Source organism: Symphalangus syndactylus, chromosome 6, assembly GCF_028878055.3.
Source record: "Symphalangus syndactylus isolate Jambi chromosome 6, NHGRI_mSymSyn1-v2.1_pri, whole genome shotgun sequence".
Lineage (NCBI taxonomy): Eukaryota > Metazoa > Chordata > Mammalia > Primates > Hylobatidae > Symphalangus > Symphalangus syndactylus.
The window spans coordinates 70,605,617-70,614,495 of record NC_072428.2 but is presented as its reverse complement, the minus strand read 5'-3'; the positions used below and the strand labels follow the sequence as shown (position 1 = coordinate 70,614,495).

The following is an 8,879-nucleotide window of genomic DNA, read 5'->3' as shown; positions in this document are numbered from 1 at the left end:
AATACATATATAAATTTAAAAAAATAGGCCCGGCGCGGTGGCTCACGCCTGTAATCCCAACACTTTCAGAGGCCAAGGCAGACGGACCACAAGATCAAGAGATGGAGACAATCCTGGCGAACATAACGAAACCCCGTCTCTACTAAAAAAAATAGAAAAATTAGCTGGGTGTGGTGGCGGGTGCCTATATTTCCAGCTACTCTGGAGGCTGAGGCTGAAGAGTCATTTGAATCTGGAAGACGGAGGTTGCAGTGAGCCAAGAGAGCCGCTGCACTCCAGCCTGGCAATAGAGCATGATTCCATCTCAAAATAAATAAACAAATAAATAAATAAATAAATAGCTGGACATGGTGGCCCATGTTTAATCCATAAACTTATGGATTATGTTTAAATTAATTTTAAAAAAGATATGGAGCCGTTTTTAAAACTCAGAAAATGAGATCATTTCATCTAAAAATAATCAAGTTTGCAGATAAATTAAAGTCCCCAAATTTTGTTTTGGTTTGTAACCTAACAGTAGCTCCTACCCTGAAAACTGTATACTTACCTCAGAAATATATCTATGTTCTCACCAAAGCTTGCTGTCGAATAGGATGAATTCAGCTCAGGAATGAGAGTCTCACAGTGCAGTGCTGGTAGCTTTTGGAAGTCTCCAAGGCCAGTTGCAAAGCTACTCTGTGGGCTCTGGAGAATAATGAGTTTGGCTCCTGAAGTGTCCGTTTATAAATCTCTGAAGACCACACCCCTTTCTTCCAACTGATTGCATTTCACAGGGCGTAAGTGGGTGTTAACATAGATGATTAAGTTTCTTCAAAACAGAAGTTTTATGTTTATTTATTTATTTATTTATTTTGAAAGGAGTCTGGCTTTGTCGCTGGCTTCTTTTTTTTTTTTTTTTTTTTCATTTTTAGTGGAGAGGGGCTTTCACCATGTTGGCCAGATTTGTCTGGAATGCCAGACCTCAAGTGATCCGCCCACCTCGGCCTAGGAAGGTGCTGGGATTACAGGCGTGAGCCACCACACCCAGCCGATTAATTCGTATTATAATGTAAGAATTTAATCTAAGAACACCATTGGTATTACAAGCTAGAGTCACTGGGCAAGCTTTACTTTTTGAATGTCATATTTTGACTTGTTGACTTGTGTTTCTCACCCTACAACTTCATTAGCTCTTTAGGTGCAAGAAAATCTGTCTCTTTTGTTCAATTCTGCATTGGCTTAGAATACTTATTAAGACACAGTAGGCAGTTGATACTTTGAAGAAAAAGGTATTGTAAGTAATATCCTTAAAGATATCACCTTTAAAGGAACAGGATGACTTATAATATGAATAATTAAGCTGATGATATCTCTCTCTGTCTTTCACACAGAACCTTTTGATTTCTTTCTTAGTGCTGTTTTTGGCCGGGCGCGGTGCCTCACGCCTGTAAACCCAGCACTTTGGGAGGCCCAGGTGGGTGGATCACGAGGTCAGGAGATGGAGACCAGCCTCCTGGCTAACATGGTGAAAACCTGCCTCTACTAAAAAAAACATAAAAAATTAGCCTGGCGTGGTGGCAGGCGCCTGTAGTCCCAGCTACTTGGGAGGCTGAGACAGGAAAATGGCGTGAACCTGGGAGGCGAAGCTCACAGTTAGCTGAGATCACGCCACTGCACTCCAGCCTGGGCGACAGAGCGAGACTCCATCTCAAAGAAAAAAATATTGCTTGTTTTTACTTTTCCATCAGGAAATCTGTACTCCTTTCAGAATATATATGTACTTTCATTTCATCTCTTCTCTTAGCAGTATTCATTTTATGTCCAAATCAATAAATAATCAATACAGATTCTTCAGCTATGCATTTAGGCCCCATCTTGAACTACTCTATGCTACCTTTTCTGCTACATCTCTGAGCACTGCCTCTCTCATGATATATGTGTAAATTACGTATGTGAACTATATGGAATTCCAGTAGTATGATGGTTTATCTTGTATGTAGTTTCTAACCCCACTGCCCCGATTTACCTGCCTGAAATTCTCAGGAATTTCCCATTAATTTTTTTTGTAATGTTACTTTAATTTTATTTAGAAAATGAAAGAGAATATAGTTTTAAAACTTTTGACTTACACATGCTGTTGATCCTTGAATAACACTGGAACTATGTGAGTCATTTATAATTGGAGTTTCTTCTGCTTCTGCCACCCTTGAGTCAGCAAGACCAATCCCTTCTCTTTCTCCTCCTTCTCAGCTTAATCAACATGAAGATGATGAGGATGAAAACCCTTATAATGATCCACTTCCACTAATTATATTTACTATTCCATTAGTGATAGCAAATATGTTTTTCTTTTGATTTTCTTGATAACATTTTCTTTCCTTTAGCTATCTTTATTGTAAAAATACAGTATACATATAACATATAAAATATGCATTAATCAACTGTTAACATTATCAGTAAGGCTTCTAGTCAACAGTAGGCTATTGATAGCTAAGTTTTGAGGAAGTCAAACGTTACATGCTGATTTCTGACTTCATGCGATCTTGGCACCCCAACCACCACGTTGTTCAAGGGTCAACTCTAAGTTTATTAAATTTTTTTATCATTCAAATAATCTGAGAATCTCTTTGTGAACATTCAAAGACTTTATCTTTCTGTGAAACCCTGTGTTTATCTCTTGTAATAATTATTGCATTCCATAGTGATAGTGTATTTTCTCATACCTATTAATATTTTATATCATTCCCCAGGAAATGAAAAATATTTTAGCTGAATATGTTGATATTAGCAAGAAATCCTAATAAAAAGTTTGCTTCCATGTTGAAATGATTAGATGGAACCCTTTTGCTATTGCTCTGCTGCTCACAGTAGCATAACAACTTATAGCTTGGTAGCGCCCATTGCTCTAGTTGGTACACTGAAGCATATGCTTTTCTGATAACATTGTGAATTATATTAACCTTTTTGAAAGTGACAGTTATATATTGCTTAAGTGTCCAAGAGCTGTCACAAAGTTCTATACTTTATTGTAGTATTTTCATTTATTGAATTATTTCTTAAGAAAAAGTCTCAATTTTGGAAAAGAAAGACTGCTTTGAAAAAGACTTCAGTTCTAAAATGATAATAGCAAGTATTTCAAAATAACCTGTTCCTAAGAGAAGAGAAATTGCTAGGTAAGTTGATATTCACCAATTTGAACATTTTGTAATAAGTAGAATTGATCATTAGAGGCCTGGCGCGGTGACTCATGACAGTTATCCCAGTACTTTGGGAGGGAGAGGCAGGCAGATCACCTGAGGTCAGGAGTTTGAAACCGGCCTGGCAAACATAGTGAAATCCTGTCTCTATTAAAAATACAATAAATAAATAAATAAATAAATAAATAAACAAACAAACAAAAATAAAAGACTAGCCAGGCGCTGTGGCAGGCACCTGTAATCCCAGCTACTCGGGAGGCTGAGGTAGGAGAATGGCTTGAGCCCTGGAGGCAGAGATTGAGGGGAGCTAAGCCCCACCACTGCACTCGAGCCTGAGCAACATAGTGAGATTCCATCCCAAAAAAAAAAAAAAATCGATTATTAGAAATACAATATAAGATATTTATAACAAAATATGAAGTAAGCAGAAAGGATGTAAAACTGTAAATGTAATTTCATTAATTTTATTTAACAAATACAGGAAAAACTTAAAGGGAGTTAATCAATTAGTATAATAATTATGTTATCTTCAGGGAAATATAGGGAGAATTGTTTCCTTATTGTTTACAATTCTTTCTAATTTTTTATGTGGGTAAAAAATCAACAATGAGCATGAAAATTTAAGCAGATTTCAAACATGGCATATTCCATGAAGCTGATTTTCTATCTTTAAAAGAAAAATGATGTTTTCGCTCCCTGACAAAATGCCTCATCATTTGAATTATGGCTTGTTTAGGACACACCTTTTCTTCCTTGAGTATTTCTATATTTGTTTCATTTTCTCCAAATGATAGTAAAGATTCAGTCTGTGTCTCTATATGATGTTTACAATTCCTGAAACACCTGAGCAGTGAGTTGCACATAATAATAGTAACCTCTCACTAAGTAAATTAAGCTGAATGTTGAATTTCTCAACCAAAACTTTGAAATCTAAGAAAGAGACATATCTTCATCCTGCTTTCCTTGTATGACTTCTTTCCCCTGTATCAAAGGATACAGGGTGTTAACACATGATACAGAGAAAGAGAACTGTGTGTGCCTGTGTGTGTATTTACATATGTGTAGCCACATCAATTTTTGTATTTGTAGGAATGCCTTCTTGTGAATTTGATTCAGAAACCCATAGCATTCTATTGAAATTATATTTCATTTGATTGTCTCATCTGTTTATGGGAGCTGTTAACAGGTATTCTGTGTTTCATTTACCATACACTATTACAAAATCTGAGTTCACGATGCTAAATTCATAAACGTTGAATACTGCTGAAATCCAAATTATAGGGGTTTTCTTATCATAGGTTATTCCTATTTTTCTTTTGTCAACAGGGTGCAGTTGAAAGAACAATATGGAGCTCCCATTTCATCCTAAAACTATCTAGTGTGAATTTAGGCAAGTTATTTAACAACAGGTCCTTTGTAATCTCATCTATGAAATAGGGCTGCTACCCTGCCCAACTTGTAGAATTGCTCTGAAGATTAAAAATCATGTATTGTATAAACATTCAAAACAGTAATTGGCACATAGGAAGTGATCAGCCAGTTCTAAATGCTAACTGCTAGTAAAACTAAATTATAAAAAAGTAAGACATAAAGTAGTGAATACAATAATTAACACTTTCTTAATGTAATAATTGTTTCTCATTAATTACACTGTGACAGAATTGGTATTTGAATTCAGTGACTCATTGTTTAGCTACTCAGAGCTTGTTGATACACTTTCAATTAGATTGAATCATTCATATTGCAATAGCAATCCCATCACGACTTTTGGAATGTAAGTTCTGTGAAAGCAGGGAGTGTTTGATTCATAGCAGGCATCCAGATATTGTAGAAAGACAAATAAACACCATGTTTTGTTTTCCTAATAGGTTTAGCTTTAAAAATAAGAATATTGTTATTTATCACTTGGCAAATATTTATAATTTACCAAGCATCTTACTAAACATTAGTAGATTATCTTATTTTAATGTTGATATTACTTCTGTGAGTACATTACTAGGATATCTAAGGTGAAGAAATTCTGGCCTATATTTGTATATCTGGGTTTATCAGTTAATTATTATTCCAATGTAAATACAAATCACTACCATTTTTCCCATTGGCACGTGCAGCTGTTTCTGTGCTTTCATAAGCCTCAGCAGAATAGCGTTTTATAAGATTTAAAAATATGGTAGCTATGTATGTTACTGTTTTTAATTTGCATATTATAGAAATTTAAAATATGCCTTTCATGCTTGAAGAACACTGATTTGAGTTGCACAGGTCTATTAAGAACAATTTTTGTTTGTTTGTTTGTTTTTTGAGATGGAGTTTCACTCTTGTTGCCCAGGCTAGACTGCAATGGAGCAATCTCGGCTCACCACAACCTCTGCCTCTGGGGTTCAAGTGATTCTCCTGCCTCAGCCTCCGGAGTAGCTGGGATTACAGGCATGTGCCACCACGCCCCGGTAGTTTTTTATATTTTTAGTAGAGACCGGGTTTCTGCATTTTGTTCAGGCTGGTCTCAAACTCTGGACCTCAGGTGATCCGCCTGCCTCGGCCTCCCAAAATGCTGGGATTACAGGGATGAGCCACCACGCCAGGGCCACAATTTTTTAAAAAATACATATAGTCAGCCCTTTCTGTCTGTAGATTTCACATCAGCAAGCAAAGGTGGATAGAAAATACAGTATTATTCACTGTAATCCCAGGTACCTAGGAAACTGGGAAAGGAGGATTGCTTGAGCCCAGGAGTTTGAGGCTTTAGTGAGGTATGATCAAGCCACTGCACTCCAGCCTGGTGAAAGAGGAAGACTCCATCTCTAAAGAAAATAAAATGAAATACAGTATTGAAGGAAAGAAACCCACACATATAGGGGGCCAACTTTTTATTTTTAAAGATAAGCTTTATATTGCCAAATGTTTTTTGTTTTCAAACTTATATTTTCAAATATTACTATTACATACAGAAAATGATTTTGTTAAAAATATCGCAAAGTAGGAAGGACATAAATCCAGAAAAAAAGGCTTTTAAGTGAGTAAATTTATTTCTATGGAATAAATCTCAACAATTATTTTTCCTTTAGCTTGATATGTTAGAACTTTTATCAAAGAATGATACTCATTACATGAGCTCAAATCTGAGAACCTCACATGTAGCTAACAAAGAACTAATGAATAATGTAAAGTAAGATAATTATGAATGTTTTTCTAAAAAACAAAAAATAAAACAAAACAGTTGCATTCCATGTGGACTCTTAGCTATGTTTTTCAGACATATTTTCTGTTTTATATTATTGCCTACTTCACTGTCTTAACAATATGAAGACCGGGATGTCAAAGGGCATTAAGCATGTGGTGAGTGATATTACGGCCAGTTAACCCAAGGGAGGTCAGATGTGGCTTCAGATTCCACATACACAGCTACTTTTCCTCACTGAGGCAGAGCAAGGTAATCCAGAAAGTCTTTTCACACTCTGAGATTGCTGTACTTACATTATTCTGAAAATCACTTGAAAACATGAAATATTAAATAATTTATACTAAAATCTGTATTATTATTCTGATAGATCAATTTGATTTGTTTAGTGGTTTGTTCACATTCAGCTTGTTAATTCCACAGAAGGGGGGGGCCTACTTTTCATGTATACGTGTCTTTTCTGCAGGACTTGAGTATGCACAAATTTTGATATCTATCAGGGTCCTGGAACCAATTTCCAGAGATGACTGATTAAATTCAGTCTTGTTCTGAAGTTTTTATTTTGTGTGTAGAAGTACATTTTCATAAAGTTATAACAGTATTCATTTCTCATTACAATACTATTAAGAATCATGAATGATCAACCAATGTTTCTGTAACAAACATTTATTGATCCTTAGGGTTACCAGATAGACTTTTTATAGGTAGGAAAATAAAAAATGACTCCCTCTTATAATGTCACTTTTCCTCTTTTTTTGGTACTGTGGAAAAATATCATGGTTGATTTCTTGCAAGCCAAGGGAAAATTTTAAAATATATGTAGCAAATGATAAATACAATATTTTCTCATACAAAGTAATTCAATTTTTTCATATGTTTATTTTCAGTATCTTTTTGTTTCTTATTTTGAAAGAATATACATTTATTTTAGAAAATGTAAAGATCAAGAAAGCCACAACAGAAAATAAATATCTCCCTAATTTCATCAGAAAAATATAAAATCATGGTTATAGTTTTGTGTGTATAATTCTATTCCCTTTCCTATTTTAAATATATTTTTGTCTATGTATACACAAAACCAAGTAAATCTCTCTCTGGATAATGTATATAATAAACATATTTATTTATTCATTTTCCCATTTTTATATTTAGAGGTTTTTCACCCTCCTAAATCTTGACTATTGCAACTTTTTTCTGCCAAACATTGACTATCGCCAGGTTGATCTTATATGTATTGCAGAAGGGATTAGGTCATTGGACAACCAGAAATAGCTCTATCTTTCTGTCCAGGGATTATCAAAGGGTCTGGTATGGGAGTAATAGCATGTTTTAAACAATTTGGCTGGTTGGCCAGTGGCAGCATATTTTTAACTTACCCATCGCCCCCGCTTATGTTGTTGTTGTTCTTAAGAGACAGGTTCTCACACTTTCTCCCAAGCTGGAGTTCAGTGGTGCAATCTTAGCTCACTGCAGCCTCAAAATCCTGGACTCATTCAATCTTCCCACCTCAGCCACCAAAATCGCTAGGATTACAGTCACGTGCCACAATGCCCAGCTAATATTTGTACTTTAATTTGTTGAGACAGGATGTCCCTATGTTGTCCAGGGCGGTCTACAACTCCAAGCCTCAAGCAATCCTCCCACCTCAGCCTCCCAAATTTATGGGATTACAGGCATGAGCCACCGCTCCTGGCTTTATCTCTTTACTTCTATGTTTGTCCTTCTCTTCTAGGTCTATCGCATGAACTGTCTTAGCCCGTTCTATAAAACATTCTTCTGCCGTGGTCATGTGAAACATTACAAAATTGTTTTTGATGATTCTTCATGTTTTATGTTATGTATTCTAACATGGCAGTGTGACTTTTTTAAAAAGGACAAAAAAGCACAATAGAAGGTTGGCTAATCACAAACAAGACTTTGATGATCACAGTTGCCCTATAATTTATTGTAATGTATGAAAAAATCAGCAGTTACTTGTAATGTGCCTTGAGACAAATCATTTAGTCAGTTGATTTCTCAGACCTCAGTTTCCTCCTCTGTGAAATACTAATATCAACTGTGTGTAATTTATTTTAGTATTCCATGGTGTATATGTGCCACATTTTCTTAATCCAGTCTATCATTGTTTGACATTTGGGTAGGTTCCAAGTCTTTGCTATTGTGAATAGTGCTGCAATAAACATATGTGTGGAATACTATGCAGCCATAAAAAATAATGAGTTCATATCCTTTGTAGGGACATGGATGAAGCTGGAAACCATCATTCTCAGCAAACTATCACAAGGACAAAAAACCAAACACTGCATGTTCTCACTCATAGGTGGGAATTGAACAATGAGAACACATGGACACAGGAAGGGGAACATCACACACTGGGGACTGTTGTGGGGTGGGGGGAGCGGGGAGGGATAGCATTAGGAGATATACCTAATGCTAAATGACCAGTTAATGGGTGCAGCACACCAACATGGCACATGTATACATATGTAACAAACCTGCACGTTGTGCACATGTACCCTAAAACT

At 35.8% G+C, this 8,879-nt stretch overlaps 1 pseudogene; it reads right to left on the bottom strand.

The window, feature by feature from the left end:
* LOC129485303 (tripartite motif-containing protein 43-like) overlaps positions 1–584 on the bottom strand; it is a 61,180-nt pseudogene extending 60,596 nt beyond the window's left edge.
* Between the last annotated feature and the right edge of the window lie 8,295 nt (positions 585–8,879).